This window comes from Trichoplusia ni, chromosome 26 (assembly GCF_003590095.1).
Source record: "Trichoplusia ni isolate ovarian cell line Hi5 chromosome 26, tn1, whole genome shotgun sequence".
Taxonomy (NCBI): Eukaryota; Metazoa; Arthropoda; class Insecta; order Lepidoptera; family Noctuidae; genus Trichoplusia; species Trichoplusia ni.
The window spans coordinates 3831034-3857270 of record NC_039503.1 but is presented as its reverse complement, the minus strand read 5'-3'; the positions used below and the strand labels follow the sequence as shown (position 1 = coordinate 3857270).

At 37.7% G+C, this 26237-nt stretch overlaps 5 long non-coding RNA genes across 5 annotated transcripts; 3 read left to right on the top strand and 2 right to left on the bottom strand.

Annotated features, from left to right (window-relative positions):
- Nucleotides 1-356: 356 nt before the first annotated feature.
- LOC113505592 lies at nucleotides 357-2612 on the top strand. The gene is made up of 3 exons (XR_003401635.1): nucleotides 357-1934; nucleotides 2083-2166; nucleotides 2293-2612. It is a non-coding gene; the product is annotated as an uncharacterized LOC113505592 (long non-coding RNA).
- A 1743-nt stretch (nucleotides 2613-4355) lies between these two features.
- On the top strand, nucleotides 4356-5600 carry LOC113505594. The gene is made up of 3 exons (XR_003401637.1): nucleotides 4356-4637; nucleotides 4856-4951; nucleotides 5114-5600. It is a non-coding gene; the product is annotated as an uncharacterized LOC113505594 (long non-coding RNA).
- Nucleotides 5601-13043: 7443 nt separating this feature from the next.
- Nucleotides 13044-14364, top strand: LOC113505667. Its single transcript, XR_003401651.1, has 3 exons — nucleotides 13044-13203; nucleotides 13415-13509; nucleotides 13778-14364. It is a non-coding gene; the product is annotated as an uncharacterized LOC113505667 (long non-coding RNA).
- Nucleotides 14365-16021: 1657 nt separating this feature from the next.
- Nucleotides 16022-17139, bottom strand: LOC113505588. The gene is made up of 3 exons (XR_003401634.1): nucleotides 17026-17139; nucleotides 16658-16745; nucleotides 16022-16494 (listed from the first exon to the last, which is right to left on the bottom strand). It is a non-coding gene; the product is annotated as an uncharacterized LOC113505588 (long non-coding RNA).
- A 3887-nt stretch (nucleotides 17140-21026) lies between these two features.
- LOC113505684 lies at nucleotides 21027-23183 on the bottom strand. Its single transcript, XR_003401654.1, has 3 exons — nucleotides 22696-23183; nucleotides 22105-22199; nucleotides 21027-21681 (listed from the first exon to the last, which is right to left on the bottom strand). It is a non-coding gene; the product is annotated as an uncharacterized LOC113505684 (long non-coding RNA).
- Nucleotides 23184-26237: the final 3054 nt, after the last annotated feature.

Genomic DNA, 26237 nt, shown 5'->3' with positions numbered 1-26237 from the left:
AGTAGACCTATCAGAGATTCTTAACATAGTATACCAAGCAACAAAATGCTTCTAAAATTGTTGATATATAAGATAAGGTGTAAAATCAGCATGTCACTAATGAACCTAAATAATAATAAATGCGGACAACATCACATATATTGTTCTGAACCCAAAGTAAGTTGCTAAAGCACTTGTGTTATGGAATTCAGATACAACGAAGGTACCACAAACACCCGGACCCGAGACAATGTAGAAATGTGAATTTTTACATTGACCCGACCGGGGATCGAACCCGGGACCTCAGAGCTAGCGACACCTTGAAACCGGTGCGTACGCCACTCGACCACGGAGGTCGTCAAAACACTACTTAAAAGTTAAAGTATCTATACAATTATTTTATTAAAGCATGAATTAGCTGAGCTCTTAAAACTGCCCAAAAATAAAAACCAAGCTCTTAAAATTCGAGTATTTTTATGAAATGTATTGCAGTTGATTTTGCCCAGACTGTACTTGGCGAGGTAGTCTTCATTTATTTTTTATAAAAAAGACATCAAAGGGTTTTAAAGTCGATACTGATTTGATTGCTAACAGAATGTTTTAAAACAATAGTAAGGTTAACTGAAATCACTACTCTAAATTCAAGTTCCTAAGGTCTGAAATCGAATAACGATTGTAGACAAAGGAAAATGCACCCCCCTCCCCATAGGCAATAGAATGTTCTAGAAAGATTTTTGTCCGCCCAATTTTCAGCTTTAAATCAAGTGGCATATGGTCTAGAATTCTATGAAGTTAATTCAACAGGGGCTTAATAGGGAGATACTAATTTACCTCATCCCTTGGACGAGACAGTTCGTCCTTCAATTTGAGTGCACATTATTCTAGGAGGAATTAATTTCAGAGAATTTTCTACCTTAAATTCAGTTATACAAGGTTTAAAGTTTAGTAACATTATCGGAAGAGGGATAATTCAGCCCTCATCCCACAGAACGCCAGTAATTGCCTGAAAACAAATGATATACGGAATTTTCTCCTTTATATCAAGTTCCATAATGTCTAAAATTCTGTGAATTTGCTCAAATAGGGGATAAACAGGGAGTCAAACTCATCCCCTAGAAACGTGGTAGGCTAACCCACCGATGGCGAATGGAATGTTCTAGAAAGAATTTGTAACAATGAATTTTCAGCCTTAAAGCCATTTGAATAAGGTTTAGTATTCTTTGAGGAAATTAAAATAGGGGACACAGGGTGATACCGTAATTCCTCATCCCATGGTCCAAATGGGGTTTCCTTCGCTTTGTGAGTCTATAGTCTCCCATCCCACTGCAATAGGTAGGCAATCGAATAGAATGTTCTAGAAATAATTTTTGTCATTCAATTTTCTGTTTTAAATGTATCAGCATTGTGTCTAGATTTCTTTGAGGTAGTTTGAAAAGGTAAAATATATGGAGATACCTTAATACCTCATCCCGTGGTCCATGTGGGTGTATGCTCAACCTACCGGATGTAGGAGGCAAATCGAATAGAATATTCTAGAAAGATTTTTGTTCATAGAAATTTCTGCTTTAAATGCAGGCGTTCAAGGTTTAATATTGAGTAATTTTGTGTAAAGTAGGATAAAAACCCCCTTGGAAGACAGACCTGCGCATTAAGCGTCGAATGTTCTAGAAGGTATTTTGTTCATAGAATTTTCTGCTTTAAATCTAGTTGTTTAAGGTCTAAATTTCTATGTAATAATCACTATATCCCCCTATTAGTAAACAGGTTATTGTGGTCCCTCATCCCGCTGGTGTAGTGTCATGCGCGTCGCCCGAATCATGTTCTAGCGTCGAGTCGCGGCTCTGGTCCAGTGCGCCGCCCGCCGTCTGCCGCGCATGACGGACTGCTGCTCACAGCCGCCGCCGGCCCCGAGGGCTCTGCAGCCCTACTGGACCGCAGACCACAGTCTCGTAAAGGTTGGTGCTTTATTAAATTGGACTTTCAAACTAATCTTGCCATAGAATCAGTTGAATTTAGACACAAATTTGTTTAACTTTTCCTCCCCTTGAATGATACAAGTGTATAATATTATGTTTTCATTACAATGGTTTCATTTTGTTTCAGCTTCCACCTATACGAGCGCCGTCGGCAGAGTGCTGCGGGAGCGCCAGGCTCTGCAGCGCATTGCAGCGAGCGTCCGCGTTGACGGTATGTTTATCTGCTGAATTTTCCATCCCTAAGCAATGTGTCTTAATATAAAATACTTTTTGGTTCTCCTTTATTATTATTTCGTCAGATTAACAAGATGTTATTGAAATGTTTCCTCGTTTCCAGATGCCTGAGAGGGGCCGCGCCGCCCGGCACATGCTCCTCACGTCCTCGTGTGTTGTCTAAGCTGATGGCGGCCTGGAGGGTCACCCCCGCGAGGTGACTGGGGCAGGCGCGAGTCCAATGGAGGGGGTCACGGGGACAAGGGCTTTTGAAGTCTGGGGCCCGTCGTTACAGTTCATGTTCCTTTGATCTTCTCCCAAAGTGTCATCTTGGGTCCGTGCCTGACCTCTTAGGTTAAGATGTAATAGGTTAAGAAATAAAAGAATCACAGAGTAGAGATAACATTTCACGTCTGAAAATTATACGATTATGGTACATATAAATTGTTGTTTTATTCCAACATTCCCTGATACCCTGGTATCAGATGTGAGATAACACATCACACTGATTGCGAAATATCTTCAGACTTATTCTTGTTATATAACGAAAAATCTGAGGAGTTGTCAAAACAGGGGAGTTAGATATTTATAAGTAAGTATATAATCTGTCTTAATGGAAGTAAGTATTTAATTGAAGTTTCAAAATCTCTTGCTAACAAGAATTACAAACTATTCACCGAAAACTGGATTAAATCAAAATTGATAAAAGAACTTAATATGAACTTTCACAATTGGGTATTCATAATAAACTTGAGCTAAAACTATATCAGTTCTCTTTCCCCTTTAAGATGGTAAATAAATCAATAGCGAAAGTCCACATAAGTTAAAAATGTCCATTGAGATTTCTGCCTTTGTATTTATTAAAATAGCTCTAGTTGTGGGGTGACGTGGGTATACAAAGACGTATCTGAGCGAATATCAAATTAAATACGCACTCTAGGCAACGATTTAGATAAGATACACCTTTCTTGTTACAAAAAGATAGAAATGTAAAAGAAGTATTATAAATAAAATCATTCTAAAAAATGGATTCCTGCACAAGGAATTAAATTCTTGACCAGCGAGAGTTTCACAAACATTCAATTCACATGCTCTAAGCATGCTATGTGTGGGGGATTTATAATATACTAGCTGACCCAGCAAACGTTGTTTTGCCGATTTTTTTTTTTTGGTTGTATGTATTTTTAAATGCCACATTATAAAAAAATAAAAACAAAACATTTCGTCCAAAAAATTATATTTCTTTTTTAGTGTGAGCATTTCTCAACACTTAGAGGTATGAAAAATAGATGTTGTTCTATTCTCAGACCTACCTAACATGTATACAAAATTTCATAAAAGTCGGTCGAACCGTTTCGGAGGAGTACGGTAACTAACATCGCGACACGGGAATTTTATATATTAGAAGATTAAATTGTTGTAGTTTTCCAATACAGTACGCCCATTCCAATCCTCTTTAAACATATATTCAAGTTTACTAATTATTTTCAGTTGACATTATAAAATTTAATTTATCATTATACATCCCCTCACTGTCAATTCTCATTTTTATCACGTAGAAAAATGAGAATTGTATCTGTTTGCAGATCACTAGAATCGTCTGAAAGTAAACAGTACCGCAAAAAGCAATTAATTAATCTCGCTGTAGCATACTCTACAGGGTGGGGAAGGGAGTACGATGCACCCTCTTACACATGGAACATAAAGAAATAGGTAGAAGTGCCTCCAGACTGCTGTAGTACCGAGACGTAATGTTTACACGTAAATGTTGATCGTCATCTCGCAATTGTGCCACGCGTGTGTAACTCCAGCACCCGTTCCCTCTCCATGCTCTTATGTTGCATGTTCTTTAATATAATATACATATATATTGTATACCTCATATTAAGCGATCGATAGCCCCCCCTGTAAACACAGAATGTTCTGGAACATTTCAATGTACGTGATTTACAGTCTTAACGTTACGAGAATAAGGTTGAAAATCCAGGAACGTTTTGTAACGTCAGGACAATGCACTCCTCATTCCAGAGTCTGTGACCTGCGCATTGCGAGTAGAATGTTCTAGAAAGATTCTGAACATGGAATTTTCAGTTTTAAGTGTAGTTGTGTAAGGTTTAAATTACTATGAGTATTTTATGGTGAAAAAAGGGGGATGATGCAGTCCCTCATCCCACTGGACATGGTATAGAATGTTCTAGAAAGAATTTTCATCACAGAACTTTCTGCCTTAAATGCATTTGTTGAAGGTTTAAAGTTCTTTATCATCAGGTAAGGGATATTGCATCCCCTCACCCCGCTGGTGTAGTGTCATGCGCGGCGCCCGAAGCTAGTTCTAGTGTCGAGTCGCGGCTCTGGTCCAGTGCGCCGCCCGCCGTCTGCCGCGCATGACGGACTGCTGCTCACAGCCGCCGCCGGCCCCGAGGGCTCTGCAGCCCTACTGGACCGCATCCCCTTGGGTTCAAATCTCAGGTCAGTGCTCATCATTCATTCGTCACTTGCTACAGTATTTCATAAAACATTAAACACCGTTCAAGGCGATTGGATGCCAAAATATCGATGGTGAAAATGGGCGTGGTTCTAAGTCAAAATCTTTTAGGGGAGTTAGATATTATTGGGGTTAGATCGACCCCTTTGTAAGGGTGCATATGAGCTTTCAAGTTATTTATCTATTTGTTTCTATTTCGCAGACCTTTGGCGTCCGAGTGACGTCACATGCCCGCTGTCTCCGAGCGCTGCAGCCTGTCAGGGCTGTGGCGCCGGCCGTCCTAACATCTGTGACGGAGGTGAGAGGCATCTGTTTTTACTCACATTCAAGAGATTGTATTTGTTTGAAGTAAATGATACAATAAGAGGACTTTATCAAGACGTGATCTGACATTGTCTACGAATTCCAGTCAGTATTTTCAACATCTTCACTTCACTCGTGCCTGTTCTCTTGCCCTCAGATTCCCGGACGAGACCCACCTCCTCGTCACCGATGGCGGCTGACGCAGCAGTCAGTTCCAGCTGACCATCCAAGCTGACCTCCTTAAGAGTGGATGTCAATGTACAGCCGACTCCCGAGTGTGTCGGTTTGACGATGACATCCAGTTTTACCACGGCAATGAGCTGATGAGGGCAGGCGCGAATCCAACGGAGGGGGTCAGGGGATGAGGACCAATTCTATAACTATTGGTCTGTCCAATCCTTGTCCTTTGACCTCCTCGGTTCAGTTTGGATCCGTGCCTGGTCGATCAGTACTTGTGTCTGTAATAGCATCGTTTTAATGATGTGTTTACAGAGCACCTTGTAAATAGTTAGGTTAATGTTAGGCTAAGTTAGGATAAGAATCTTATGACTAACAAATACACACAGTAACTTAAGTCTAAGCATTATTATATTCAACATTGCGCATCGCAAATGAGTGTAATAATACGTGTAAATAGGAAAACTGTTGTTTTATTTCGAAAACCCGCTCCTGAACACAAGAAACATTTGTCAGATTTGTACAATAAGGCCTTAAATTAATATTACAAATATGTAATCCACATGTTAATGACGAAAAAATAAAAATAAGTAAACGTAAGAGACAAGAATGTTCCCAGAATTCACGCATAGCCTAGTGGCAACGGTCACCACGCCAAACCCACTGAGCGCGACGTGTCGCGGGTTCGATTCTCCGCGTAGTACAAGCAATTTTTGTGATCTATGAAAAAAGAATCTATGAAAAGCACTTATTGGAAAAGAATATCATTCTTACAAGCTTGCATTTTCTATTTATTTTCCATCTATTTTTTTTTATAACATTTTGAGGCCCTCGGATTTTGTCAATTCTCGATGAATGGACAGCCGATTGACAAGCACTAATGTGATGTAAAAACTGCGTTTATTTAAATAAACTGGTCCCAAAACAAAAAAAGACGGAGAAAATTCTTTCCGTTTTTCTAGAGCCTGCAGGTGTCAGATAGACGGTCTAAGAGACGCTTTATTTCAAGTAACACGTCTCCATATATTTTTTAAAGTAAACTAATATTTAAATTAATTTAATTTATAGTAAAAATATTATAGAATTTAACAATTTGTATGTATTGACATGAAATGAAATGAATGCCTATTGATTGTTTTTGTAAAACAATTAATAGATTGAAACAAAAATGTCGCACCTAAAATGTGCGCTCGCCCTTAAACAGCACAGCCGGCAGTGTGCCGAGCCAAGTTCGATGTATGATATGTTTTTATAAATGAAAATACTTTGTCTTTGAAAAATTAATGTTGAAACCATCTCCAAATTGTAAATGTCTAAGGAAAATTGCTCATAGCAAGTACGTTGGTAATTCCAAATGAAATAAGGGTTATTAAATAATTTTTATACATTACTAGCTCTTGCCCGCGGTTTCACCCGCGTAGTACCAGATTTCGCGGTTATTTTACAGTTCCTGTTTTTTTTTTTTGCAGCATTTTTTCCCTATTTTCTCATCGTTTAAACCTTCCCTGGACTACTACGAATATTTCAAGACTTAAATTAGCTAAATCGGTTCAGCCGTTCTCGAGTTTTAGTGAGACTAACGAACAGCAATTCATTTTTATATATAAGAAGAAGAAGAAGAAGAAGAAGATTACTTTCTATGCAAGTAATTTTAGCCCTTTTAAGTACATTATGATATGGTATAAATATGGGTGCAAAACAAAACCAGCTAGCCAAGAAATGCCCGTTGAATCAGGTCATAATACGAATCATAAGAGTATACTTTATGTTAAGTTCATTAATTTCAAAGTGAATTTAAAAACATCCTCTATCCTTGTACCAAACTTGGCTATACTCACTTCCTTCCACAGTCAGGTCAGTGGCTATGCAACAAAATAAATGCATAGGATTAAGTACCTTATATTTACTTCGTTAAGGTCTAAAATCGATTGACTGGTCAGGAATAAACGTTCGCTAGTGCACTCCTCACCCCAACGTGTACATCGACCTGATTTTTTAATAGAATGTTCTAGAAGGATTTTCGTACATTGAATTTTCTGCTTTAAAACTATTTTCATAAGCTCTATTTTTCAATGATGACGTTTTATATGGTGAAATCTGTGGTCTCTCATCCCACTAGACTCAACCCTCTCATCTCAAAGTATTACACCTGCCCATTTCATACAGAATGTTCCAGAGTCTAGACCGAATTTATACAAATAAATAGGTACTTTAACTGAAGCGTTTAAGGTTCAAAATTCTCTGGCAAATTAAAAGGTGAATGACCAACACGGCGTATCGATTTTCTAGTACTTGCAATACCCACCCTCGGTCTGTCTGTCTGTATTTATTGCTATATCGGGAAAATACGTTATCCCAGAATGGTTAGATAGTTTTCGCCTTAGAATAGGAAACTTCAAATGTATGTGAATGACATTCCTCTTCGACAAGTGACGTGACTTTGACTTGTCAGTTCAATACATTTGAGTGATTCGTCAGCGTTAGCGTAGAAAAATGTATTAGAAGTTTTTTTTTGCTTATTAAGTGATCACCTATTTCTATGACTGTACTTAGTAATGTTGCTTGAACACAATTTTAGGTTCATAGGTCGATCGCCGCGTATTACAAGCATTTAATTTTCCGTGATCCACGAATGCTGGTCCTGAATCTGGGTGTCTTGCTTGTGACTTGAATGTTTGTGAACACCGCTTGATACAAAGATTACACTAATTACTGCGGGAGACGTTTCTCTATCTATACTAATACTAGCTGTTGCCCGCGACTTCGTCCCCGTGGGTAGAAGATATAAGTTATAATTTATACCTGCCCTGTTTTTTTTTTTACATTTTCCATTGTATCTTCGCTCCTATTAGTCGCAGCGTGATGTTTTATAGCCTAAAGCCTTCCTCGATGAATGGTCTATTCAACACAAAAAGAATTTTTCAATTTGGACCAGTAGTTCCTGAGATAAGCGCGTTCAAACAAACAAACAAAGTCTTCAGCTTTATAGATTAGTATAGATTATAAAGAGGAAATATTTGATTGTTTGACACGAATAGGCTTCGAAACTACTGGCCCGATTTGAAAAATTCTTTCACTGTTGAGAAGCTACATTATCGCCGCTGAACAAAGGCTATAATTTATTTCAAAAATATTAGGGTTCCGTAAGAATATTGCGTTATTGTAGTCCGTGTCATAACTTATATCTTCCAACCACGCGAACGAAGTAGCGGCAAACTGCTAATCTTGAATAAAAACGGAAAAGTATAGCCCTCTGTTTGTCAACTTTTTAGTTTTTCATAATAAGGAAAAACCCCGTCACATTTTTCAATTATCTAACTGGAGGACTTAATACATTTTTTATTTTCATACCCAGTCGTCATCCCTATTAAAAATACTCAATCATTTATTGCGTTCCATAATGTACATCAAGGTCTTAAAATCTAATAATACAGAACCATTATGGACCCTGTCGGGCACAGCAATATCTTAGGAGAGAGGAAGCTGTATGGATCCCTCCATGTTACAAGCTAAACACACACTTATGATTTGTTGTTCATGAAAAACAGTCTGCCAAATTGCGGAATATTCCGTTAGATTACACAATATGTCCGAAACAATATTAAAATCATTCTGAATTTCTTTGTATGGGGACCGAACCTACAACCTCATCCCTACAAACCCCACGAGAACAGTTTGCACCCCTATTGTGTTAAAGGCGGGGCTAGATAATGGAGCGACCGCAGCTATATGTAGAACAGGGATAGCGATAGGAAATGACAGAGATAGAAATAGGAAATGACAAAATGATGGTGACGGCGTGAGGGGGCGTGGTTTAACGTTAAAACGATAATGGTTTTATCTAAGTTTCAAGGGTTTAGAAGACATCTTGGATTTTTTTTGGAGAATTTTATGACGTATGGGTTGGTTTTTTATTTTAAGATGTCGTTTTTCTTTGTAACCGATTATTTTGTCCACATTTTTATACACTCACTGTTCTTGTTTCTTTGTCGTTCCGGTTGGAGTTCAGTAACTCAATTTGAGGCATACAGCTAGCAGGCTTAAATTTTCAGCGAAGTTTCAAACCCGATGATTATGCAATTTAAAACCATAAAAAACAGCTGTTAGTTAGTAAGAGTAGTAAGTCTGTCAATTATCTATAATTAAATTAACAGTGATAGCTAGACAGACGAAATGGGTTACAATATTTACATCGAGGATAGCCGAGTGGTTGAGGTCACCAAGCCAAACCCTCAGCACGCGACGTGACGCGGGCTCGATCCCCGCGTAGGACAAGCTTTTGTGTTAATCACGAATGATTATTCTGAGTCTGGGTGTCATTGTGCATGTGATTTGTGTCGTGAAACCTCTCTCACAAGGATTAAATTCCTTACTGCGGAGTCGTTTAAAAAAAAATGTTTACCGACTTATACGAAACCCCCGAGCCACAACGCCCACTCAAACTTAACAAGCTCTTATCGTAATCTACTCTCACGAATTATTCCACTTTAATTTGACAATTACTTCAGTTTATCTATTAGTATTTTATCAAAGATATCTCTCTTGTACGTGACAAAACGCACTCTTGCGTTAAGGAGATAATAATTTATCCTTTTATACCTAAAATAAAGTCTTCACTTGACTTTAAGACATATCATAATAATATCTGTTCTCAAGTTGTACCTTTCATGATGTTTCAGTTTCAGTGCAGTCATGGTTATAATTCATATTATCTTAGTTTCAGAATAGACGGAGTGGATTATATAGATTGTATTTTTATCAAGATGGCTAGCTGTTGCTAGGTTCAGCCTGAATGTCGCTCATAGTTACGAAAACATCACTCTCATTTAACGTAGTCGGATAAAAGTGACCTTTGTGTTAATTCAAAGTGTGAGCTAGCTCCATACCACATTTCATTCAAATCGGGCTATCCGTTTGGACGTGAAGATGCAACAAACACACACACATACAAAAACATTATTAATTTATTTGTGTGTGGTCTGACAGTCCACAGTGGTACTAAGTGGTATCGTGTTGCCCAGGTAACTGGGTTGAGGAGGTCAGATAGGCAGTCGCTCCTTGTGAAACACTGGTACTTAGCTGAATCCGGTTAGACTGAAATCCGACCTTTTTCCAGTTGGGAAAAGGCTAGGATGACGATGATGATGTATAAATGGATATTGTCGGGAAAAACCTATCGGAACACGTTGCTATACTTTATTCTGAGAATTCAAGACGTAATCCCAGTGTTTAGTTGTTGGAATATTACGCTTTTTTATGATGCTCATTTATTTTCAGACGTCATGAAATCTTATCTTCCAACCGTTTTAATAAGATTTTCATCAGAAAATTAAAGTTGAAAGAAAAAGTAAAAATAATAAATGGCTCCTACCCCGAACGCGTCATAACTTTAAAAAGATTTTCATTAGAAGATAAATAATGCCTCAAACTCTTTGCGAAAAAAATAAACTAAAACGTACGATGCGATCTCGATCAAATGTTTCACGAAGAAACCACGCGCGGTAAAAGTCCTGTAAAATATAGCCAAGAATGGCTCTGTTACTCTTTTATTCTACACTAGCTGTTGCCCGCGACTTCGTCCCCGTGGGTAGAAGATATAAGTTATGATTTATACCCGCCCTGTATTTTCACATTCTCAATTGTATCTTCTCTCCTATTAGTTGCAGCGTAATGGTTTATAGCCCTCCTCGATATGAATGGTCTATTCGACACAAAAAGAATTTTTCAATTTGGACCAGTAGTTCCTGAGATTAGCGCGTACAAAAAAAAAACAAACAAATAAACTCTTCAGCTTTATATATTAGTATAGATAGATTAATTAATTACAAACAAAATGGTAGGTTTTTGTAAAAAAAAAAAGATAATTTAGTAGATAGAGACAGATTTCCAAAAAATATTGCATAAGAACTATGCTTTTTATTTTATCTCCTAAACAAAAAAATGAGGGGATACAGTGAAATAGAATTTCGTGTGACGTCACTTACTAGTACGCTTTTTACTAGCAAGTGATGTCACTAACCTGCATGCTTACTCTTTCATGATGTGATAAAACAAAAAATACTTATTCAATATTTTTGGGAAACCTGCCTGATGGACTACTGAGATATTTTTGTCCAATTATAATTCTCACATTCCACCCTCCAATTTAACATTGAAAGAAACATACATTTATACGATCATATCACAAACATAGTCAAAAGAAATCAATAGAATTCCACTTATACGTCTTAATAATACTTATCTAAATACAGACGAATTTAATAAAAAAAAACATCGTTAATATCATCGCAGACATTCTTTATAATTTCATCAAAACAAGTCGCAAACGTAGAAGTGTAGCCAAGTTCACACACGGTATAAGCTATTATTGTCATGAAAACTCAAAAATCATTCATATTCAAATTCGGTTACTAAGGGCTTGTTTCACCACCGCCACATAAGATCCCGTTAAATTATTTGACAGATTTTTTTATACAACGAATGTCATTTTTTTTTCAATTTATTTGCCAGATAGAGGCTTTGACACAGACTCTTAGTAACACTTATAGAACGTCATCTTAGCAATGAGAAAATCTAAGATAAGACAAATATAATAAATATTTTTTTCAGTCTCCTTATTATTTTTTTGAAGAGGCAAAAATTAAACTATGTAAAGTATTATAGATATTAAATTATATACATACAGGTACAATTGTTATTCGATTCGGCTAGTATATTTCTATATCTCTATATTTCGATATTTTTAAACAGAGACAGGAAACACTAACACAGGCTCAACATTCAGAGGACTTGTTGAGAACTTTAATCGAAAGTGAGATAGGACTATTATAGGTTTAAGCCCAAAGTAGTTACAAAACTATTGGAAATTGTAGAGAAAAAACTAATTTGGGCTATTGGTATGTATTATTACTAGCCCAGAATGTCTCACTAGTGGGCAGAAAACGTCTAATAATAATACATTTAACCAAAACATTGTAACAAATAAGCATTTTACGCAATTAAAAGAAACTCAGGACAATTAATATTTCTTTTACAAAATGGTTTCGAAACGCAAAACTTTTCTTTAGTGAACTTGGCGCAAGAACTGCCGGGGGTGGTGAAAACTGTCAAGTGCGATGAAATACGCCGACGGGTTCAGTACAAGATGAAAATGTTAAAATAAAATTTTAGATTTCCTCAAAAGCCAAATTGAATTCAAAGAAAAATTTTTCTTTATACATTTAAAGAAAACCCGTAAAAATGAGAATTTTACAAGATTTTTTCTGGGCGGTCATAAAATTTAATTCTCCCATGTATATTGCTCTCAACGAGATATATCTTTTTATAGCACCATAGAAAATACATTTTTGAAAGATGTGTCAACGTTTTTCAATTTGTCAAAAGAATAAATGTCAATTTATCTATTAGTATCCGTTAATATTCCAAGAATAATGTTCTAGTATATTTTGCTTCAAAGATTAGATAGACCAAGTACCAAAACAAAGGTTCTTACACATTTCAGTGCTGAACCCTAACTAAAAATAGAGGTTGCATCATATAGCGTCTGGCTCAGACGAATCGATACCTGCGCAAAACAAATAGAATGTTCTAGAACAATCTTTAACATTGAACTTACAGCTTTAATTGTATGGATATAAGGTTTATTATCGCTTGAGGGGTTAACAGGGTGGTGGTTTCATGCACCCCTAGACTGAAAGTTGTAGAAGAATCTCTTTCAAGGGATTTTCAGCTCTAAATATATAGACGTAAGTTGCATTTTTGTATGGTATGGCCCCGGGGTGGTGTTTCCATGCACCCCCTTTTCGGAAAGTTCTAGAACATTACATACCAAGGGATTTTCAGCTTTAATTTAACGGGAATAAGTTGCATTTTCATGTGGGGGATGACAGGGTGGTTTATGCACCCCTTACTGACATGCGCGTTGCATTGAATTGGGTCTAGACAGAAATTTCGCTGGGTTTTGGAATCAGTGCGCCGCCCGCCGTCAACCGAGCAAGACGGCTTGGTACTGTATCCGCTATCCACAGGGCATTGCTGCCCTTGATACCGCAACACTGGGGAATCTTGGAGGTAAGTCTTCATTTATGATCAAGAGTTTATTTTAAAAGTGTTAAAGGGAACTAAGGGAAGAATTATTTGTAAATGAGTGGGATCTAAATTATTTTGACAATACTTCTTTTTAGTTTTAGATTTTTAAGTAATTTCAATAGTCCCGAAGCCAGTGTCAAGAGATTTTGGAGAATATGATTGTATACTTATTTATAATTTTCTATTTTTACAGACTTTTGACGACCGAGAACGTCACACTCCCGCAGTCTCCGGGCGCTGCGGCCTGTCAGGGCTGTGGCGCCGGCCGTCCTAACATCTGTGACGGAGGTGAGAGGCATCTGTTTTTATTTCTTTATAAACTGTCATTAATAGACGTTCTCTGTCAGGGTATCTAATATGGCTGCGATAGTTCCTTGTTATTCGCCATCTTGTAGAATTTCCTGGGGTTGGTTTCTCAAACATTCAAGTCACATGCACAAAGACACCCAGACTCTGGACAAGCATTCATGGATCACAGGAACGCTTGTCTTCGGGATCGAACCGCTCGATCTCTTCTTGATGTTACAGAATGACTTATCTCGATTCTCCCTTTCAGATTCCCAGTGAGCGAGGAGTAGAACCACCTCGCATATGCAGCGGATGCAACACCAGTCTGCCTTATCATGGTCCCAGTTACAACGCGCACTCAACAACACCTCCAGCACCATGGCTTCATGAACACGCTTGCACGTGGACAGGAAGCTATGGAGCCGACCCCCACTGACATTGGGGCATCTGGGCACCATGATGGATGACAACGGAAGAGGCGGGGACCCAAGGCGGGGGGATCTCAGGACCAAGGTTTCCACTCGAAAGAGTTTGGTCCTTTGATCTCCTCCTTTAACCCCTTGGGTCCGCGCCTCAAAAGTGTCTGTGATTGCATTGATGTTGATCTGAAGTCAAGGCAATTGTGGGCTCTATAATGGGCAGGGGAAAGACCCTAAAAAGTCGATCCGTTGTCCAGAACCCACTCGGGACTCGAACCCCTTCGAGTTTGGAGTGGATTCCTCATAATACCATCTTTGGGATATTCTCTCATCGTTGGTATTCAAACTTATTAATTTACGAAAACGTGGTATTGCTGTAAGGATTAGTTTATAAGTAGGTATAAGTAAAAAAAAAAACTAAATATAAGTAAAAAAAATAACCCTTTCGTGTAATTTCGTATCCCTACTTTATAAATATTCCTATGGCCTTTAGCGAATCCTTTAAAAAACCCATTATTATAAACTTTTTGCTGGCTTTGACACAACACTCCTTAAATAATATGTCTTAACTTTCAAAACTACGCAACAGATAATGTTAATATACAGAGTGAACCAAAAGGAAGATATTTATTTCATAACTAGCTGCTGCCCGCGACTTCGTCCGCGTGGTTAGAAGATATAAGTTATGATTTATATCTACCCTGTTTTTCCACATTTTCCATTGTATCTTCGCTCCTATTAGTCGTAGCGGGATGGTTTATAGCCTAAAACTTTCCTCGATGAATGATCTATTGAACACAAAAAGAATTTTTCAATTTGTTTGTTTTCATAGTTTTAATTTAACTAAACGCAACATATTTATTTGGAAGATCATAAAATTATGTCATTTATACAGAGCAACTGTCTATCTGACAACACAAAACATGCTACTGGGTAACACACTATCATCTAGTAAGACTGTATGTCAAAACTACGCTAATTTAGTCCTTGTGTCGCGAGGGGTTTTATAAACATTCAATTCACATGCACAAAGAAACTCAGAGTCAGAATAAGCATAATATATTATGTATGTTGATCACACAAATTCTTTTCCTACGCGGGGATCGAACCCGCGACACGTCACGCTTAGGATCTGGTGTAATGACCACTAGGCTAACCGTGCTGTTAATATCAGCCTACATTACACAACTTTCACACAGCGCCATCTAGTCTCAAACTAAGCAAAGCTTGAATTATGAGTACTAGACGACTGATAAACGTACTTATATATTTCTAAATACACACATAATATAGAAAAATTACACCTAGAAACAAATGATCATGCTCATCACACAAACATTTGTCCTGGGTGGGAATCGAATCCACGACCTCCGGTATAGCAGTCAGGGTCACTAAGCACTAGACCATGAGGCCAGGCCGATATCAATGTCCCACTGCTGGACACTGGCAATAGGATTGATTATTGATCACCACGCTAGCTCACTGCGGGTGATTTCAGATACCAATATTTGTAATCCAGGTTTCTTCACGATGTTTTCCTTCACCGTTTGTCAGTGGCATCATAGAATAAATAAGAGTGTGATTTTAAGTATTTTTTAAAAAAACGCCTCCTAGGTACATTGCTTGCCTTCAGATCGATCCTTTCATTAAACCACATGCAAGGTAAACAACACTCTAATAAGTTATTTATGAGAAAAGTCCTCTAACAATTTTCATCTTGAGATTCGAACCCATGACTTTTTGAAACAGCAATAACGCTTACAACCAATAGACGATCAAGGTCTTAGGTGTCAGGGAATCACGTGATGATTCCTCCCTTCCGCTCAACTCAAAAGTGGGATTATTTGATAACTAGCTGATGCCCGCGTACCCGCCCGCGATAAATTAAAAACGATCCTATGGGAATATGAAATCGGGATAAAACGATTTTACGTATTAATCCCGGTTATAAACCATCTTTGTACCAAGTTTCTTTTAAATCTGTTAAGTGTTTTTTTGCTTGAAAGAGGAACAAACTAATAAAATATCAGTAGGATTGACCCATCCGGAAATAGGTATCAGGGAATGTTTATCAGGGTGTAATAAAACAATCATTTATTCTGACTCCTTTAGAGAGCTACGTTTCAGTTTATTGTTTAAAATTACGATAGGTCACATCATGCCATTATCCAAAGTAAAACTGCGCGTTATTTACTGGTTGCCAAAACCCGTTAATGTCTTCTTTTATTTAATATTAAGATAAATAAAGGTCTGTAAATACGTAAGAACAATTATTACGAACTTACAGACAGACATTCTTGTGGTTCTGGCACGGATCCAATGAGAATCAGGACGGGGGCGAAAGGACCAGAAAACAAAAAGAGGGATGACGATGGTCCTTTGGTCCCCTCCGGTTGGATTCGCGCCAGCCCTGGTTACCTCTTGATTGAGGTAGGGGTACAGAATGTCATGGTTTAGCCGACCCACATGGGTGGCTGCAGTCGTGGTGGGTGACTGCGTCCGGCGATGTGGCGCGCTGTCGCACCAGCCATCAGAGATGGGAGGGTGATGGCGCGCCCGCCAAGACCTGTAGGCAGAAAAAATGTGGGTTAGAATTTCGAAGTACTAATATCATTTATTTTGTTTGGAAATAAATTCTAAAATCTTTACGATCGGGACTCTTTTCAAACTTTTCTGAAGTCGGGATAGGTAGCGGCCATTTTGATTCTAATTAGGGAGGATATACTTACTGAAGTAGTGATGATGTATGTAGGACGAGCTGACAGTGGCCTGAGAGTCGATGACGCTGCTCGTCTAAGCGCCAAGAACACAGGTGATCTGAAATGATAAAAAAAATTGAATAAGAAATTCTGATAAAAACACCCGATGGATATAGAAACTGAAATCCCTAAAGAAAGAGCATAATGCAAAGGAATTAAATTTCAGTAAAATCATTGATCTTGGATCAAATAACTTCCGTGCCTTCAAATTATAAAATCGAATTAACAAAGACTTTAGAACAAGACTGTTAGAGCGATATGGTAGCCACACTCTTTCTCACAAAAAGGGAACTTGGCTAGAAATCACGAAATAATTGAAAGGAGTTTTATAAACTTACCATTGTATTAAGCTAGGCCGGTCCAGTAGGGCTGGACAGCCCGCTGGCCCAGCGGCGGCTTGAACCAGGCACCCGTCATGCGTTGCTGACGGTCGGAGGCACACTGACTAAAGCTTGAAGCTGTAGACTAGAACAAGCCGTAGGCAATGCAGTGGGATGAGGGACTGCAGTATTCCTGATAAAGTGGATTTTAAACCTTATAGTCCTTGGTTTAAGGTAGAAATTGGAACGAGTCGTGTTAAATTTGTTCTAGAACATTCGCTTTACTTGATATCCGGTGGGTTGGGGGTTGCATTGACCCTGAAGGAGGATTTTCAACCTTATTTGTTCTAGCTTAAGGTAGCATTAAATTGAGTCGTGTAATTCGTTCTAGAACATTCGATTCTAGGAGGAAGGGGGGTTTGTAGTGTTTCCGGTTGCAAATGCTGAACGATTTTAAACCTTATGTGTATTGATTTAAGGTGCTAAATTATATTGGGTATGAACTTTCTAGAATATTCTAATAGCAATGCGCAGGTCATTCTCCCAGTGGGATGAGGGCTACCATCATTCCCTTGGTCCTGGTTGCAGTGTTGAAGGATTTTAGACCTTAAACGTATTTAATTTAGAGTAGAAAATAAATGCTGTCGTGACGAATTATTTCTGGAAAATTCTACTAGCAGTGCGCAGGTCATTCTCCCAGTGGGATGAGGCACTGCAGTGCACCTAGTTTCATGCCATAGAAATTCAAACCTTACGCAGTAGAATTTAAGGTAGATTTTCAACTAATTTGAAATGCCTTCCGCATTATTTCATCGATCGGTTTGTATTAGATGTATGCTGGTAGATACATTTGTCAGTTTTGGTGCAATGTTTCGAGACATTTAGACGATGCGATTCTGGCCTACAACTGGATACGATTCGAATACGACTTCTTATTAAAAAATGCTTGGAGCACTCTTCTTGAAAGTCCCGATCGCGATGGGCAAAACGTTTCAAACCAGTTGAAAGTTATTGTTGAACTCAAACAATTGATAAAGTTTTAAGTTAAAATAAAACCGAGTGGTATTTTGACAACGCTAAAACCCCGCGTTGAGATTGCATTTTTGTGACCCACGAATGCTTGTCCTGAGTCTAGGTGTCTTTGTGCATGTGACTTGAATGTTTGTGAACACCCCTTTTTGATTAAATTCCTTGATACGGATCGTTTTTTTTATAATTATGAACAAGAGCCTCGCAAGACAAGCTCACAAACTTATTTTTTAATTTTGATATAGATTTAGTTACTTATTTGAAATCGTAACGTTTAAACGTCTTTTCGCCTCTACGCCTTTGTCCAACATACGTATATGACACATGCTATTCACAGGATACATTATTTCATAATTTAATTTCAAACTGTAGCTTAGTACGTCAGTTTGTAATAAAAGAATATGAAATGACAAAAGAGAATAGAGTAACGTCTTACAAGGCACATTGCAAATAAACCACTCGAGATATTTGCCAATAGCATCCTGTTTCATTTCAGTTTTGTTGAACTTAGCATTATTATACTTAATTAGCTGTTGCCACGTTCGTCCACGTGGTTAGAATTTTCCCCGTTTTTTCTACATTTTCCATTGTATCTTCGCTCTTATTAGTCGCAGCGTGATGATTTATAGCCTAAAACCTTCCTCGATTAATGGTAATTTTTCAAATCGAACCGGTAGTTCCTGAGATTAGTGCGTTCAAACAAACAAACAAACTCTTCAGCTTTATATATAAGTATATATATATAGAAAATATTTTTTTCGTCTCCTACTTATAGTGAAGGGATGTTAAATATGGATGGAGGAATGTTAAACGGAAAGACAGCGTGTTGCTGGTGAGTTTGCTGCGCGGTTTCTTCTTAACACGAAAGCACTTAGGAAGCGGTGAAGGGTGGGCGAAACTGTGTGCTGTCCAATGCCAATGTAATAAGACCTACAAAAGTTCAACTTAAGACCCAAGTGCCTAATTTGAATAAATGGCTTATAATATTGAAATGAAACTACTTTTACGGATTTTTTCGCCGTTTAATTTTAGATTTTAGTTCCCGGTCACGGTTAGTTCATGGTCACGGGCAGACCAAAGGTTTCGAAACGTCGGGAACTAAAATCTAAAATTAAACCGCGAAAAAATCCGTAAAAGTAGTTTCATTTCAATGTCTAACATTCGCGTAAACCTAAGAAACCACTATGGCTTATAATATGTTTATCTTGTAGACTAAAGGCAAACGAGGACAGGTTTAGATACTGCTTGCATAATGTTCTTTGTTCCTCTGTACTTACTAACTTGCTATAATTATTTAATAACGGTATTATGCTCCGGTTGTGTTAAACTAGACGGTCTATCCCGATTCGAAAGTAGAAAATTAGAAGATTAGTAGAAGCAACTTCTTCGGCACGGATAGCCGAGTGGTTTAGGTCGCCACGCAAAACCCACTGTGAGTTTCGTGTCGCGGGATCGATCCCGCATAGAACAACCATTGTGTGATCCACGAATGTTGAATGCTTGTTCTGAGTCTGGGTGTCTTTGTGCACGCGATTTGTGGGTTTGTGAACGCCGCCGCGACACAAGAATAAATTAATTACTGCGGGAGTCGTCTTAAAAGAAAAATAAAAAAATACATACCAAGGTTGAAATAAAAGGCTATCATTGTTTGTATTTATTTATTTTATCCAAACATTTTTTTTTAAACGTTTTCCACTGGTAAGGTATTTATAATTCTCCTGTCGCTACTTGATAGGATTCTTCAAAAGCTTGAGAGATAGAGGTGGATTTCTCATTTCTGATTAATTTAATTGAGAATTATATTGGTATAAAATTTTTATCTTCCATATTGGATTCAATTAATGACGACCTCCGTGGTCGAGTGGCGCACGCACCGGTTTCAAGGCGTCGCTAGCTCTGAGGTCCCGGGTTCGATCCCCGGTCGGGTCAATGTAAAAATTAACATTTCTACATTGTCTCGGGTCTAGGTGTATGTGGTACCTTCGTTGTATCTGAATTCCATAACACAAGTGCTTTAGCAACTTACTTTGGGTTCAGAACAATGTATGTGATGTTGTCCGCATTTATTTATTATTTATTTATTTATACGGTTGTGATATGGTTTAATAAATAACACTCTAGGCCTTCGAAGCACCATTATTTCTTTCTTTGTAACACGGTATCCAAATTAAAACCTGTTCAGCATAGTTTGTATCGTAAACAAAGCAGTAATTTGCTATAAACAATACTTACACACTCCCAATAGATGGCGCTGTTCATAGTCTTAGTTGCGAGTGGTTGTATTGTAATTATCGATAGATGGCGTTTACTGATGTTGAAGAAGTGTATTTTTTTTTAATAATTCAAGTTCTGATTTAAGTACTTTCAGTGACGACCACTACTAGACACCAACTGATTTCTGTTGTCAAATCAGACTTATAAATCTTAGATATAGATATTTTGCTATGCCCTAACCGAGTCCATAATGTACGTCCAACCCTAAATTTAAGATCTTTATGTAAAAACGTTGTGGAAATGCAATAAAGAATATGAATAAGCGTCGCTTGTTACGAATTAGTTTTGACTATTGCATACTTGACAACTGATAAAAAACTTAAATATTAAAAAAAAACATACATACTATACATAAATTACACCCAGACACAAAACAAATGATCGTGCTCATCACACAAACATTTATCTTTGGTGGGAATCGAACCCACAACCTCCGGTATAGCAGTCAGGGTCACTAACCACTAGACCAACAGGCCAGTCATATCCAAAGGCGATGGATAATTTGATTGATAAGTGTGAAGTTGCCATCATCGCTCGATTTTCGCTTAAAATGTAGCCATAGTAAAATTAAATAATTTCGCTTTTGCAATCGCATGGCAAATCGGACTCTTAAATTTTCCTTTGATTAAAACGTACACCGTGCTTAATAGCTGTCAATAAGGCACGGTGGAGTGATGATCTGCGCAAGACGACAGGATAGCGTGGTATTGGGGAGGCCTATGTCCAGTGGACGAATATGGGCATGATGATGATGATGATGAAGATCATCTGCACGTAGATGGGAATGTGAATCAACGTTTTGAGTTTTGATCAAACTATTTAATCATCTTAGCCAATGGATATCAGTTTTTAAGCATCATCATTGGTATTGAATAAAGGTTTAAATAAGGTTCGAAATAAAACACAATATTACCTTAACCTAATTTTTATAATATAATTAAATGTGATTTATCAAAAGTCTGTCATTATACATGTGATAAAATTTTAGAGTTCTGTCTAATAATCTTTTTTGAATCCACTTAAAACTCAAAAAACTTCGAGAATTAAGTGGATTCTGGACATTCGTCCGAAAGGTTTCCGAGTTTCCGACGCGGGCCCAAGGTGTTTAGGAGAAGGTCTAAGGATTAGCTGTCTCTAGACCCCCTCTCCTTGAATCCGCGTCTGCCTTTGTTATCTAACTCCTAAGGACACGCCAGCCGCCATGGTCCCAGACGCCGGGAAGGTGGAAGACGGCTCCATATCTTCGCGTCTCCGGGTCAGGGTACCCGTGAAGATATGGAGCCGGGCGTGTTTTTGACTATTGAGACCATGGTTTGGCAAACTGGTGCTGCAGCCGCAGAGAGGATTCAGGGATCCTCGCTCACTGGGAATCTGAAACGGGATTTATAAGTTAGTTATTTTATAATTCTTCGTATGGAATAAAACGTAGTGTACAGATTTTTAAATGTATCGGATGTGGTTTAATACGCCCTTGAAAAAATCTCAAATGTGACGTGATTTAGTCACAATATTTCCCTTAACCATTTTCAGTCAGTAATTAATACTTTTTAATACGCTAAAAATCAGAAAATAATAATTTCTAACTGGATCCGAATCTACAACCTTTGCCTTAACAGTGCAACAGTCATACCACTAAGCTATTCAATTCTGTAACTGGAAAAATTTCAAAATAATCCTATGCAAATCAACAAGATGGCCGGCACGAAAAGCTATCAACGCCATATTGGCTACAGATTGACAAAGAACGGCCATTGTTGATAATCTGTAAGAGAAATGAAAACAGATGCCTCTCACCTCCGTCACAGATGTTAAGACTTCCGGAGCCGCGGCCATGACAGGCCGCAGCGCCCGGAGACCCGGCAGTGAGGTGACGAATCTTCACTGAGGGTCTGAAAAGATAGGAAAGAGAATATAAGTAAAATAATTGCTTTTCGTTCCTAAGATCTGAATACAGCGTGGCACTAAAATGATGACATCTTTAAAATCTTATTTAATATTTAAAAGTGAAATAAACAGAGCTCTTCCTCTCCCCTAGCATAATGCTGAGCCCTACGGGGTCCATAATTGTTCAAATTACCACATTGAGTATTAGTTATAGACAGCACAGTTGACTAATTAAGTCGTCCCGCGAAACTCACAGCGTGCGGTGTCGTGAGTTCGATTTCCGCGGAGAACAATCATGTATCATGATCCACGAATGCTTCTCCTGAGTCTTGGTGTCTTGAATTTACTTGAATGGTTGAGAAACCCCGACACAAGAATTAAATTAAAAAATTCAAAGTCGTTTTGACAAAAAAAAATACTTTGCACTATACCCCAAAATGACACCCACCAATGACCTTGTATCAAAAAACTTTAAATTCCACTTATATTGAAGAGACTCACCATAAAGAGATACCCAGGTACTGCATTGCAGGACTTCAGTCCTACAGGGCAGGCAGCAGGATGAAGAACCAGTCTGTCTCCGTCGTCCTCGACGGACGGCTGAAGGCGTACTGACTCCAAAAAGCCTTTCGAAAACCAGACTAGAATCAGCTGATTGCAACGCGCATGTCACAACCTAGAGGGTGCATCTACCACCCTGATATCACATCACACGATAACGTATCTTATGGGCATACATTTAAAGTCCTTAATCCAGTGCATTGAGAATGTTCTAGAAGTTTCTGGTCAAAGGGGTGCATGGATTGCCACCCCGACACCACTCCACTCGATAATTAACCTTATTTCAATAGGATTACAGTTGTAAGTCCTTTGGAAGTGATTGTTCTAAAACTTTCAAGCTAGGGGGTGCATGGAGCAGCCACCCTGTGCACTCCTCAGGCAATAATAAACCTTACATCGGTATATATAAAGCTGAAACTTCAATAACAGAGTTTGTTCTAGAACTTTCTATTAGATATGCGTAGGTATTGTTTTGTCTGAGCCAGACGTTATACAGTGCAATCTCTGTCTATAGGTTGTTAGGGTTCAGTACGAAAATTGTATGAGAACCTTTGTTTAAGGGCTTTTAATTCTGGTCACTACATTCATATTAACAGTAATTGGCGACTGTGTAAATCTTAGACATCATTATTAATATACATAAGCATTACCGTACTCAAAGCTGTTAGTAAACCTATATAAAGAAATAAATATTAGTATTCATCTTGTTAAAGTCGAAGAAAATATGTGGAAATCCGATCACCTAATAATTATTCATTTTAAAACTACTTCTAAGGCTTAAGCTTAAAGTCTAGGCAACAGTTTGCAAAATTAGCTATACCATAAACACAATAAAAAACATAGTTTTATTTCCATAATTTAACTAACTAAATACAATTCAAAATGTACTAAAAATAAAATCCAAATCAATTCAAAATTTAATTTTAAAAATATTCGACTAAAAAACACATTAACTTATCAAATTAATTCCAGTGTTAAAACTCTATCATTTTAATTTAACAAGTATAGTGCTAAAAAAATGCTTTCGTTATACGGGACCACTGCAGTGCATAGAACGCGCTTGACAGTTTTACAACCCCTCGGCAAAAGGGATTGAATCTACGTTGCTATAGATACAGATGTATTTTTCAAAATACAGAGAATGTCTGCGAAATATTGTACCGAGGGTTCATCGTATTTGCATTAAGTCTAGACGGCAATCGATTTCGGTTATACAAAGTCTAAATGTATTTGTTTAAAATGTATGCTTTAATTGTAATTATAAAGCTAGAGAGTTTGTTTGTTTGTCCGCGTTGATTTTAGGAACTAGTACGGAATTTAGTTTGGCGTGGTTGAGATCACCACGCGGAAACCACTTAGCGCGACGTCTCGCGGTTTCGATAGCAGCTTAGGACAAGGATTTGTCTGACCCCACGAATGCTTGTCTCGAGTCTGGGTGTCTTCGTGCATGTGAATTGAATGTTTGTAAATATCCCCGCAACACAAGGACTAAATTTGCTAAAATGGGGGTAAAAAATTAATTAATAAAAACCAATTGTAGCATATGGCACAATTCTTGACTGTGACAGGGATGAAGATGTCTATTTTCACGTTTTGTAAATCCCTACTTCCCTACTAATATTATAAATGCGAAAGTAACTCTGTCTGTCTGTCTGTTACGATTTCACGTCTAAACCACTGAATTGATTTTAATGAAATTTGGTACAGAGATAGAGTTGACCTTGAGAAAGAACATAGAATAGTTTTCATCCTGGACTTTTGAAGAGTTCTCTTGGAAACGCGATATAACCGACCTTAACGCGGGCGAAAAGCTAGTAGCATATATTTTTGAATTCGTATTACTCCAAGTTTAGTGTAATGTAGTTTTAAAATGAAATGTAAATATTAGGCGTATTTCTATTTTTTTTTTCAATTCAAAATTACGTAATTAAAAAGAAAAAAAAATCTTTATTTGTTCTTTATATTTTCTTTTCAATACATTTAAATTGTTTTGAAGATTTTAGAATTAGATATCTCCTTTTCTCTTTTCTAACGTCACCTGCTGGCTGTATCAACCCCCTCAAAAGTTATAAATCATGCTTTAACGTTAAACCACGCCCCCTCACGCCGTCACCATCATTTTGTCATTTCCTATTTCTATCTCTGTCATTTCCTATCGCTGTCCCTGTCTTACACATAGCTGCGGACGCTCCATTATCTAGCCCCGCCTTTAACACAATAGGGGTGCATTAATAAGCTTTTTGAGGACACCAGAAACCATATTTTTTTGGAACAACCAACCATCATTAGGTATGCTAGCCTTTTCCCAACTATGTTGTGGTCGGCTTCCAGTCTAACCGGTTTCAGCTAAGTACCAGTGTTTCACAAGGAGCGACTGCCTATCTGACCTCCTCAACCCAGTTACCTTGGCAACACGATACCCCTTAGTAAGACTGGTTGTCGGACTTTCAAGCTTCTGACTGCCTGTAACGACTGCCTGTCTAAGATGTAGGAATAACAGCCGTGAACCACAATTTAACGTGCCTTCCGGAGGACCTCGTTATTACGATACAATAAGGTGTCTTTTTATACAACACAATTAAATAAGTTTTATTCAATGAAGACTTATTCAATGGCATATTTGATTGTTTTACATTGGTTTCTAATCTCGTTTTATTTTAAAACTGAGTTTTTGGACAAAAACTCACCAAGATTATACCTTTTTTGAAGTACCTTAACAAATGGAAGTATATGTCTTCATGAATAAGAAATATATTCAATTTATTAGCAGTTCATCATACAATCAGACACCAGACAGGAAAAATCGATTTACAAGGCGAGGGTCATCCACACTCAAAATTGCCACAGGATTTAAGACTTTAAACACTTTACTTAAAGTACTAAATTAATTTGCATGAATTCAGTCTAGATTCTAGAACATTCTGTATGAAATGCGCAGGTGTGTTGATTTATTGAGAGGGTGCATTGGTACAGTGGGATGAGTGGACCACAGGCACCCCTTATTTGAACTTTATCACCGAATAATAGACCGTAATGTAAATAGATATAAGGATGAAAATTCTGTGTATAAAAATGTAGCTTAAACATTCTCTTTCAAGCGAATTGGGGTGAGGAGTGCATTGACGCAACCCTTTTAAATCTAGTGCATTGAATTTTGAATCTTAGCTGCTAGAATATAAGATTGTAAGTTCTGTGTTCGTTTGTGCATAGCAACTGCACCCCGCTGTAATATATGGAAGGTAGTGTGTTTAGCCAAGTTCGTTATCAACAATATTTAATTGAGATTATACTTTTTATGGATTCATCTCAAAAGTTTCTAAAATTCATTTAGATTTTGTAATTATTTATTAGGGCCTTAGAAAAAACTTTTTGTCATCATATTGCATATAAATAAATATGTAATTACATTGTAAATCCACCTTACGAAAGATATTAGGCTTAATTATATATTATTATAAAACATGCAAGAATATTTTTGGACT